This window comes from Sebastes umbrosus, chromosome 12, assembly GCF_015220745.1.
Source record: "Sebastes umbrosus isolate fSebUmb1 chromosome 12, fSebUmb1.pri, whole genome shotgun sequence".
In the NCBI taxonomy this organism is placed as follows: domain Eukaryota; kingdom Metazoa; phylum Chordata; class Actinopteri; order Perciformes; family Sebastidae; genus Sebastes; species Sebastes umbrosus.
In genome coordinates this window covers 6,735,725-6,747,971 of record NC_051280.1, presented here as the reverse complement: position 1 = coordinate 6,747,971, position 12,247 = coordinate 6,735,725, and the positions used below count along the sequence as shown (strand labels likewise).

The following is a 12,247-nucleotide window of genomic DNA, read 5'->3' as shown; positions in this document are numbered from 1 at the left end:
CAACATAAACAGCAGTAAACAGCAAGTTTAGCAAGAATGCTGTCATAATTGGCCTCATATTTTTCAAAAAAATAATATAAAAAATATTTAATTTTAAATGAAACTCCTGTTAGAGTTTACTTCTATTCTTAAAGTAATATTAGGCAGTATAAAAAGGGGCGTATGTGCACAGCAATGTGTGTGTTTTAACACATGTACACTTGTGTGCTGGCAATTTCAGCCCAATTACCCTACCAGACTGTCACACTGAGCTCCACTTAAACGATCAAAGCGCTGGCAAAGACAATACTTGAGCTGAACCTTGTAAAAACCTTCCAGCATAGGTAGCGGTATGCACCTTAAAGTTGTTTGCGATCCGCCAATAAACGGAGAGAAGAAGAAGAAGAACCTCCCAGCATGCTCTCTGAGGCTTGGATGGCATCCATCCCCAGACGCTGTTCAGGGTCCTCTGTGTGCCATCTTTTTCTAAAGGGAGAGTGAGAAGTCTGATTAGTAGTTCCTCTGATGTGATACTTTATTGATCCCTACATAGTTGAGCTTTCTTTTCACCAACATCCCAGTGCTTTGCTCTAAGTCATGTTGGCAGGTCGGGGTGTAACGATTCATCTACTACATCGATCTACGATCCAACTACATCTATAGGTACTCTGCAAGTTGTCCTTCATGGGAGACGTATATCGATATAAAATCGATCTGATGCGCAAAAATCGATTGTACTGATACTAGGGATTTGCACCTTGTATTTAAGGACGACAAACGTTATATGAAAGTGTTTTTTAGCACTTTTATTAGTAAAGAAATGTTAAATGTTACTCCGGTTCACTCTCCAGACAGCGGTCTGCATGAGCTGGCTGCATGTTTCAGGCGCTATCAATCCACTTGACGAGGGCGGCTTCACCTACTGGCGCTTTCCCCGTGCGCTGTTGTTTTTTCATTCAGAGAAAATGACTTTCCTTTCCCCGTCATGACATCATTGTGCACGCAGCATCATCCTCACATATCCAGCCAGAAAGCAGACGGTCCGCGAGGCAAATTATCAGGGGAGTAAAGTAAAAAACAAAACAGAAACTCAACTGACGTTAGTCTAACATAGTTTTAAAATGTTTTTTAGTATGTTTTCATTTATGAAAAGACCCCTAATGAACACTGTGGGTGGACTACTTGATTACTATTTGCACATTATTTAACCAGCGTTTGTATAGGAATGATAAGTGTCCCAAGCTGTTTGATCACAGCGGTTGATCTCTGTATTATTGCTCTACCGTTTATATTGAAAATGAGAACGGAAGCAGCAGGTTAAACCACTGTTCATTTAACTTGGAATAGAAGTTGGTTTATTATATGTTTTGTTAAATATTGCACTGCCTTGTATCTTGAGAACTGCAGTTGCACTTTTTATTATTTTCTAATAAAAGTTGTATGTATTTGCCATTAACCGTTGTTTACTTGTTTATATCAATAATTAATTTATCCCTGATTCCCTTACAAGAAACACTTTGAGTAATCCTGACCTGCACTGTCCAGTATCAGCTATTTATTTCACAGTCACACTGATTGAATTTTTGGTTTGAATGATTTCAAATCATTGAATTGTATTGCTCTAGATGAGCCAAATATCGTCATTGAATCGTATCGGAACCATGGAAATCGTATCGTACTGAGTCGTTGTAAAAACATCGTTACACCCCTATAGTCAGGTGCTTCACACAGCAGGGAGGTGGGGTTATACAGGGATAACATTAAAAGTTGCCACATAAATGAACTACAGTAGCGAGTTTAAGTATTAATCTCACTAGCCTAATATCAATCTCATTTAAAGCTATACATGTATTGAACATTGAATCAATGCATCCGCATCATGTCATTTAGCTAGCTAACAGTAAGTTCACTACTTTAGACTAAATACTGCTATAAGTTAGTGCTGCCAGTCTACCAGCTCGACTTGATGAATAAAGACTCCAGAAAACCAGTTAAGGGTCTTTCATTCAGCATAGTGACACGTTTTTAAAACGTTTAGCTAACATTGGTAAACTTGTGCGAAACACAATTAGCTAGCTAGTTAGCACAACTGCTACACCTAGCTAACATTAACTAGTGAGGCTACTCTGTAACGTTAGCTAACACTAAAGCTAAAGCTAGCCCCAACTAGGACAACGATGTCTGGACTCATTCACACTCATTAACACTATTATTAGTAGTATTCTGTTGAGCTCTCACCATTGTTGCTAACCAGAGTCCAGAGCAGGTTTACTTGAAAATTGAAGCTTCCGATTTGCCAAAGAAAGGAGGCTAACGTGGTAGCCACTAGCTAAAGTTAGCTAGTGGCTAACTTTAGCTAGTGGCTAACGTGGTAGCTGGTAAAGTTAGCCACTAGCTAAAGTTAGCCACTAGTTGAAGTTAGTTAAAGTTAGCCACTAGCTAAAGTTAGCTACTAGCTAAAGTTAGCCACTAGCTAAAGTTAGCCACTAGCTAAAGTTAGCTACTAGCTAAAGTTAGTTAAAGTTAGCTACTAGCTAAAGTTAGCCACTAGCTAAAATTAGTTAAAGTTAGCCACTAGCTAAAGTTAGCCACTAGCTAAAATTAGCTACTAGCTAAAATTAGTTAAAGTTAGCTACTAGCTAAAGTTAGCCACTAGCTAAAGTTAGTTAAAGTTAGCCACTAGCTAAAGTTAGCTACTAGCTAAAGTTAGTTAAAGTTAGCCACTAGCTATAGTTAGCTACTAGCTAAAGTTAGTTAAAGTTAGCTACTAGCTAAAGTTAGCCACTAGCTAAAGTTAGCCACTAGTTGAAGTTAGCCACTAGTTGAAGTTAGTTAAAGTTAGCCACTAGCTAAAGTTAGATACTAGCTAAAGTTAGCTACTAGCTAAAGTTAGCCACTAGCTAATGTTAGCTAGTGGCTACCGTTGTCGTGACGTTATCCTCCTGCATGGCCGCCTTCCTTCCTCGGGAAGGCGGCCATGCCTTAGTAGCTAATAGGACACAACTTTCCACTGAAATAATGTCAACTATTACTAAACAGTTAACCTACTGCTAAAAAGTAATATGCTGCTAGTGTTAGCATACAGCTACAAGTAGCTATGGTACTGCTTTTTCTAACTGCTAATACTGCAGTCACCATGACTACAGGAACCTCACCCAGGTTACAGCTTTCACACCGTGCTGTTTTTAGTTTAATCCCAAAGTCAAATATCGACCATTTTAACTGTGTATGTTTGCCATTGAATGTATTTATATAGACCGTCTGGGTCCATGTTCACTTCCTTCAGTTTATGTCATTCACATACACTGCAAGAGGAAATAAACTGGGACACATTTGGATTTTTTTCTTTACAACTGTGAAGCTATTTTAGTTATAATATCATCGCATATCTGATGATGTAACTTTACTAATGATGTAGTAATATATCACACTTTTTGTTCACTGTGGATTTATGGTGTTCTTCAGACCTCACCGCCATTCATCTCCAGCTGTCCCCTCCATCACAGCTGCCTCAAGTCTCCAAGTCATGCCGCTGTAAGTAAACTACATATCTGTCATTACTGTACACTTGTACTACTGTCAAACACGCTCGCCTCTGTTGCTTGGGGAATAAGTAACTCCATTATTGGCACAGTGACAGTTGTCCTCCTTGCACACACACTGCATTCTCCACTGTACCACGAACACCCCGGTACTCGGGAAGACGATTAAACGAGTAGTTTACTTCTTATATTTAAATGTGTTTGTTGTAAACACCTGTAGTAGAGACCCAAAGGATTGCATACACTGTTATGTATTTCTTATGTCCACAAGATGGAGCCAAACTATAATAGTACAATACTAAAAACCAGATCAGAGGATGTGAAGGCAGAGAACACCTTCACCTGTTCATTCTAGTCCATTTATATATAGCATACATCTGGTCACTTTTAGACACATATACTGTATAGTATGCACCCATGTGAAAATTATTGTTACTCTATAAACAGTCCATTTTTACACTGGCTATAATTCCCTTAGCGTTGTACCGTTCCAAACTAATTGATAAAATAACGTTTAAATTCCAACATGCTGCCAATTTCTTTAAAATGAAATGTTATGTCAACAAGATTTTTGTTGACTTTATTGCCTACTTTTTCAATGTATTTATTTTTTTGTCTTTTTATAAGACACATTGCGAAATAAAATTAAAAAAAAAAAGTTTGCTTGCTCAGCTCACGTTTCCATTTTTGAAGATGAACAATAGTTTTTTCATAAATATTTACACCAGCACAGAAGAGATCCTCTTTTGTGCATCTCACAGCTGTCTTGTAGTGAGTACTTTGGCAAGGATCGTGATCATAAAGCATTAAATCCTAAGTAGAGATAAAGCTCAACTCATTAGATTTTGTCGGTTGTGGCCTTTAAAGCCGTGCAATACGTTTTACGTTTATAAAACTGATGAACCAGAAATGTAAATCCATCCTACAGTTGGATACATAATTAGTTGTCTGGCTGAAATTAATACAAATGTAAATATAACACATACTGTATAATGCCAATGTGTAGACGTTTATTGCAGCTCTGTGCTGTAAAGACCCCAGTGTTGTAGTGCAGGAGTTCCTGCAGAGCGTGGACCACACTGTGCTGCTGGATTGTAGTTTAACAGCTGATTCGATCCCCCTGTGCTGGGAGCCTGACGCTTCCTGGCTATTTATGGCAGATGCCCGTCTATCGAGGCCGCTCTCTTCAGCCCATACATGGTTGCTGTGGGATGAGGTTACCACGCCGATTTTGGCCCCGCACTCCCCAAACCCCTTGGAAGCAGTGTTGTGTCGCCTCTCACCGTCAGTATAAACTATCAGACCAGCGTCCCAAACCTGGTTAACAAGCATGGACATTTTAACAGCAACAGTTTTGACTTTTGGAATAGTTTGAGGAAATCACTTATTGTTGGATTCTGTTCTAGCACACCTCTTGTGTATTTTTTTCTCAGCTTCATTCCTGTCTCTCTCCTTCACCCCCTCTCCTGCATACCCCACTCCCTCTCTCCTTCTCTCCCTTCTTCTCTTTCTTCTTTGCTCTGACTGATTTATTTGGCCCAGTGCAGGAGAGCTGGTGGGAAAGCACCCGGCTATATTTGTCGGCAGCTGAGGTTGGACCTGCTTCATGTTGGATGACTTTGGATCCCGTGTTTGGGTTTACCTGCTCACACCTGCGCCTCCTGCCTCCTCAGCATCTGCTTCGCTCTGAATAAGGAACTAGGGAGACCCTTCGTTTGGTAGTTTCAAATCCCAGAATTCAACTGCCGTGTGAATGGACTTCACCTGTCTCTCAGTCCCTTAGTATTGGAGCTAAAGTATTGTAAGTATCATTTTCCATTTCTTAGTTTGATCTCATGCATGCTATATATATATGTATGTATATATATATATATATATATATACATACATATATATATTAGGCAGATAGTTATTTTATGATAAATCTGACAACCATTCATCATTCAGCTTTGTGCTCAGTTGCAAATTGTAGACTCTCGGTTAAATGCTAAGTATAGATAAAAGGACGTTTGGCCAATATGTTAGGCTACTTAATTTACTTTTGTGCTGCGATAGCGTCCTCATGATTTAATATAAAAAGATTTGTCTTCTGGCATCAGATAGAGTAACGAAACCATAATTTTCTGACAAGACATTTAAATGCACAGAAGTTGCCTCCTGATCTGGTGGACTTGAAAAAGAGATGGAAATTTGGCTGGTAAATGAGCTTTCTGTCAGTTTGATTGTTAACCAGCCATTAGTTGTTTTGTATTTATTAATTCTGGTGTAAAAGTAGGTAACAGCAGGTGAATTTTGTAAACCAACAGACATAGTTTAAACCCAATGCATAGTATGTTAAAACAGAATCCCCTTCAGTCAGAGACAAAATCAGAGTCACCTTATTTGAAAAGTGCATTGTGTCCAAAAGAATCATATTGCTGCGCAATCAAAGTTTGGCATTCAGTTTAAGTATTGTACCTACTGAAGTGTCTGTAAGATTGGGATACTCATTCATTGTCACTCCTTATTATTTTTGCCAAACTACCCAGTAGCGGAGGGAAACTTTGGTGCCAAAACTCATCAGTGCGTGACTGGTGTCTGGTTTAGATTTTCTCCCCCGGAGGACTGAATGCAATGTCCCAACCAAGCCTCCCTCTTGTTGCTTTGCGCCGTCTCAAGTAACCACACGGGTATTAGCATTCCAACCTCCAGATTATGGCTGTATGGTGGTATGTGTGTGCAGCTGATCTATCGGCTACGTGTTGGGCTGGCGTGTTGTTCCAACAGTGGCCAGGCGTCATTTCTCCACAGTTTTGTTTTTATAGTGTGTGTGACTCCGTACGGCAGTTGCTTGGTGCTCTGCACCTGCTGCAACCGTCAAAATGAACAGACAGGTTTACTGTCCGGCACCATGCTTGAACCCTCTGCCACCGGATTCTGTTCATCTACATATAAGAATACATATTTGCAATCATCTCCAAGTGTTGTAGACACATTTGTATTATCACCAAGCTACATGCGTTCATTTGTTGAAGGCCTGCATTCTTTGTATTGATTAAAATATTTAATTGCGATAATCACATGATTGTCCCTAGTTGATCGCGATAAATCACAAATTAATCGCACATTTTTTATCTGTTCAAAATGTACCTTAAAGGGAGATTTGTCAAGTATTTAATACACTTATCAACATGGGAGTGGACAAATTTTCACTCTAGCTTTAAAACTGAACCCACTACAACCTAAAAATCACAAGTTGCGTTAATGCGTTAGAGAAATTAGTGGCGTTAAAACAAATTTGCGTTAACGTGTTATTATCGCGTTAACTTTAACAGCCCTAGTTAAAATATATATGAACAAATGCATGTATGCTTTGCTACGTCTTCTTGTTTGCACTTCTAAGCTTTTTTAGTTGGTCAGCAAATGGACGCCAGAATAAAGAGCTTTTATACAAAGTAGTTTCAGGTGTTTCACCCTAAACAAGTGCAGATTCTTGCACATTTTACTCTATGCAATGATGAAATAGAGCTCCTCTCTTATGTTGTTGTTGGTGTTTGCAGTATGCAGACGCAAAGATTCAGTTCTCAGAACGGCAAAGGGCCCCATTTATGTGTCCCTTAGCAAGGGACTCAATCAGCATCTCCTTCTTGCATGCTTTCATCACTCTCCTGCATCAGAGCAGGTCCTGCAGTGTGACCTGCTGAATGTGGTCTCATGCACCGGTTAACTTGTAGCTTGTACTCAGCACCCCCCCCTGTTTGCTGTTCCTGTCAGCACTTAGCATGTCAGAGAGCTGTGCACAGGCTCCTGCTGCTCTGTTAACATGCTTTCCTCTCTCTGAATGTATGACTGCTGCTTGGGTTACATGTGACTTGAATCAATGATGATGATGGCCGCTACATCCAATGGATCATTTTATGTATACTTTTAATTATGTATGGGGACAAGCATGCTGGTATGATACAGTAATTGGACTTTCTCGATGTTTCTAAGATATTTCAATAGAATCCAGTCAGTTAAGGTTTCCTTTTTGAAAAACACACTGGGAAGTAAGGTGGTTGCAGCAGGTTGTGTACATGGCATATGAGCACACAGGTAGAATAAAAACAACAAATCAAATAAAGTACTTAAAATTGTATAATACAAACCATTTTTGGTATGTAAATGCATGATTTGGTCATTTTAGAACAGTGATTCTCAACCTGGGGGTCAGGACCCCCAAGGGGGTCGTGAGATAATTTCCAGAGGTCGCCAGATGATTGTGGAGAACAAAATAAAATACCATATTTTAGACTGGGGAATGGTTTTACATTACATGGCCTGTACCATTAGATATAATTAGCCTTAGAACAGATTTTATTGAGTGTGAGTTTTTGACAAGGGATTTCCGGCGGGTCACAGTGAGAGAAAAAGTGTGCGTTCAAAAATTCACAGTGCCTGGAGCTCACTGGACAACGCCCCGGTGTTGGCTGGCAAAACTAAACAAAACTGCAGAATTAATATTCGCCTCCCGTTCACTTCAGTCCTATGTGAGGTAAAGCGTGAAAAATGTTTTGCTTCCGGTTGCGAAGCAAATTTGCATCTTTGCATTTGAAATGCAGCTCACTTTGGTGAACTTTCAGTTCGAAAAATCGCCTCGGCAGGCGATGCTCACTCGCCTGCATTCGGGCATGTGTTGCCGTGCCTTTATTATTCCTCTTAACATGTACACCACCTTAAAATGGAGGCTACATTACACTTGGAAGATAAACGAGGTCTCCACAACTTAAAGGATTTAAAGAACAAAATCCAGTTTTTCATTCCCTCGTAGTCGCAAGTCGCAAGTAGCACGTAGCGTGATCTGACATGCAGCCTGCCTGGACTTGAGCGGAAATCGTAACTTAACTACGGCTTTGAGAGCACTTTGTTTACACTAGCCCATCACATGAATGATCTAACTTGCAGGCTAGGACCACTGATTCCCCAAACCTGCTTGCTTGCAATAGTAACGAGTAACAAAGATGCTTAGGCGAAATGTAAAATCGGAGTAAAAGCACACATTTTATTTAGGAAATATACTGGAGTAAAAGTGAAAGTTGACAGAAATGTAAAAACTCAAGTAAAGTCCAGATACTCCCAAAAAAGGTTGTTACATTACACCACTGGTCGTATATGATGGTCTACTTTAGAGCTACTGGGAAAGAAACATGGGCGGATTCATTTACCATTGTATTCCCATTAATAGTTGTAAATCTGAATGTATCAGAGCATTAACTTTGACATGGTTTATAATCAGAGCCATGGCTTATGTTGCATATCATCCTCTCTCTCTCTCTCTCTCTCTCTCTCTCTCTCTCTCTCTCTCTCATATCTTAATTTTATGTGTAGCTGAAAGTAAAAAAAGCTGCAGAGATGACCCTGCAGTAATTTTGAGACACTTTACCAAGGAAGCGTTGTATCAAATTGAACACATGAGTTGATGTGACTCTTTTGTCTGCTCATGAGTTACCTTAAGTTACCTCATCATGTTACACAATGTGAAGATGTTCCTGGATGATGTACCTTTAAAGCTGAAGTAGGCGAGATTGGAGCAAATATGATTAAAAAAAGTTATTTTTATAAAACGGTCACTATATCCTGACAGTAGTGTATGAGACAGATAATCTGAAAAAAATCATGTGCGTCTGTGTCCTCCGGTGCTCCTAACGGCATCTGCAAGATTTCACAGACCGGAGGAAAACAAGCAGTCAGAGCTGATCTGAGGTCTGCTGTCAATCACTCACAAACTCCGACCAAACGGTCAAACTAGGCAGCGTTGATCGAAATATGAATCAATTTTTTATAGCCTGAAAACAGAGCCACGAGGAGGAGCAGAAGTCTAGTCATCTCTCAGAACACTTGAATTACAATATGCTGAAAGGTTATTATGGAATATTTGCCTAATGATGCCAAAAATATACTGCCTACTGCCACTTTAAGAAAAGACATCCAAATCCTCAAGTAACCATTTCTGGCATGAAATCCTCCTCCGTCTCTCCTTCCTTTTCCTCCCTCTCTCCTGCCCCGTCTAAGAGTTGCAGAACTTCTTAAGTGTCTCTCCTCAGCACCGGGCTCTGTGCTCATCGATATCCATATAAGAGCAGAGCAGGAAGATTTCTGTGCCGAGTGTCAGGCTGAGTTGATGCAAGGCAGCAGAGAGGAACGCGGATCTGGATCTAAAGAGTAAATGTTTAAGGAAGGATGAAGGTTCCTGCTCTGCTGCTTCAGGCTCTCACTTGACCCCTGTTATTGTGTGTGTTTGAGAGAGACACTTTGGATCATATCATTCCTCTGCATGTGTGTGCATGGGTTTATATTAGTGCATGTGTGTGTGTGTGTGTGTGTGTGTGTCTACATTACACAGAGACAGTTTCTCCTAATAAAGGCAGGCTAGCTTGCAGCACAGTGCACAGAAGTGCACAGAAGTTGTTAAATTAATTATCATTTTCCTAACAAAACAATAACCACTTTGCCATTCTTAACACCACATGTGTGGTAACAAATGCCTCGGAAAAGTCCTCCAGGATGTGCAGGAAGTCATGCATTTTATTTATTGTTAAAAACACAGACAGTATTGCTGAACAGAAAGAAAGAAAATATGCCTGATATACCTGATTTGCAGTATAGACACGCTACCTTAAAGGAGCAGTGTGTAGCATTTGGAGGGATCTATTGGCAGAAATGGAATATACTATTAATAAGTATGTTTTCTTTAGTGTATAATCATCTTAAAATAAGAATCGTTGTGTTTTCGTTACCTTAGAATGAGCCATTTGTATCTATATATGGACCAGAACAGACGAACCAAACTCTCGTAACTTTTCCTGCTTGGGCCAGAGTCGATAACGTTACGCGCTCCCGCCACCGCTCTCTCTCTCGCTTCACCACTCACTATTAGTACAATAAAGCTTTGATTTTCCAAAAAGTATCTTCAGTAGAGTCAGACACTAAAGTCTCAAAAACTGTCACTACAATTAACATTATAATTCCCATGCTCTGAATATTGTACATCACATTTACACTACAGTAAATGAGGTGTCTCATCGATCAATTTTCCTTTTGTTAAGTTAATCTATGTAATGTTAATGTATCATGTAATGATACAACATTACTATATGTTTATTTTAATTTTATTTTTCTCTGCTGAAATATGAGAAACAGTGCGTGCAATAACTGCAGGAAAGTGCCCAGGGCCGATGTGAATCTGTCTTACAGTGATTAATATTGTGGTTAATTCTGGTTGATTTGTGTTAAAGGTGAAAAATGCTCAAACTACTCTCCTCAGATAGAAATTATTATGAAAAATGTTTTTCTTTAACCTTTTAAAGTGACTGGTAAAGTAGTTGAAGGTAAGTTTTCTGTTTGGCGAGTGACTGTTTGTTGCTCTGAAGAAGGTTATTGTGTGAAATTGAATTACTTGTTTTTGTGAGTTAAACCGGGGTTTAAGTTTTGTCCTGTTAAAAAAGAAGCCTGTGCTCAACTACAGCCGGTCATGTAGATCACATACTGTAAAGCATTGAGCTCAGTAAAGCTCAGGCTGCATAAAGACAGCCTCAAACAAAGGATCATGTGGTTTCCATAAGTCCACCATGTATGACCACCAAAGTGCTGCTGAGCTTCTCAGCTTAAAGTTTGATTAGCAGAGAGCTGCTCTGACGTTGAGTCACACACCTCGTGGTGTGTTTACCTACATGATGTCCCGGGTGTTGAGTTTTATTGACTGGTTTGTACATTCAGTGTTGCAAGATGAAACCGTTGAGTCTCATTGGTGCAGGGTTTTTTTTGTAGCTGGTAACATGACAGCTGAGGTTGTGAGTGATAATTGTGAAAATGGTAATGAACAGGCTGCTGGCATTTGAGTTTTATGATTTATGTACACCTAAATTTGAAAAGTAAAGTGGTAGTATTTTATAAATAGTGATCTTATATTCTCACAGTGTAGTTTTATTAATGTTCTCCTTCCCATGAGGATGGAAAAGCCTGAGTTAGGGCGAGGAAATTGCAGATTATGCAAATGAGATAGAAGACTTTGCCTGGAGTTTCCTCATTGGCCGTTGCTCTTTCAAAATGAAAAGGCAAGGGAACAGTCCTTTATGCAAATGAACCCGTCCAGCGCGACATGTCCAGCTCACCAAACTTGGACCAAGCTGTCAGACTAGGTGATCTGGTTCTAAAATTAAACGAGATTCAGCGGTGGCATTAAAATGTTTTCAGAAGTAGATTTTGGTGGATTGTTTAGACGCAATAACAGAAAGTTTACGAGCAGGCTGCCATGTTGTTTCCTGTTTGAAACAGCAAGCAGAAAACCAGGGACATCAGGTGCATCCACGATAGGGTCAACGGCCAGTTGAGTGGAGCAGCGCGTCCCCTAGTGTCCTCGGCGGACCTGGTGGACCGCTGGATTTAACATTATAGACATGACCACTGACTATTTTTGTAACAATTTAGCCACAAATTCACAGACTGACCGTACACGGTCCAGACATACACTATGTTTTGATCGAGTCTTGTTAAAACATCCAGCCTAAAAATTAAAGAGCTAATCCATCAACAAATGACTGTTAACTTGGGTAGTAAATGAGGTCTGCAAATCCAGATCTTACTGGTCCTGAGGTCTGACACAAGTTCCCATGTTGTCATTGACTTACCCAACCACAGTCCACCTCAGTTTAGTTACTTGGAAGGTTTAAAGTATTCTGCCTTATGCCAGTGTGGTTTACTTCTAAGAA

At 39.8% G+C, this 12,247-nt stretch overlaps 1 protein-coding gene and 1 long non-coding RNA gene across 2 annotated transcripts in view; one reads left to right on the top strand and one right to left on the bottom strand.

Moving 5' to 3' along the window:
- The window catches only part of LOC119498264, a 49,317-nt gene extending 45,873 nt beyond the window's left edge, over positions 1–3,444 (bottom strand). Inside the window, exons 1-2 of the long non-coding RNA XR_005209097.1 lie at positions 2,218–3,444; positions 338–465 (exon numbers count right to left, since the gene is read on the bottom strand). This is a non-coding gene — a long non-coding RNA (uncharacterized LOC119498264). The remainder of the gene's footprint in view (positions 1–337; positions 466–2,217) is intronic.
- Positions 3,445–4,800: 1,356 nt separating this feature from the next.
- Positions 4,801–12,247, top strand: part of LOC119498787 (supervillin-like) — a 69,602-nt gene continuing 62,155 nt past the window's right edge. Inside the window, exon 1 of the mRNA XM_037787853.1 lies at positions 4,801–5,322. The gene's annotated coding sequence lies outside the window, so the exon portion shown is untranslated. The remainder of the gene's footprint in view (positions 5,323–12,247) is intronic.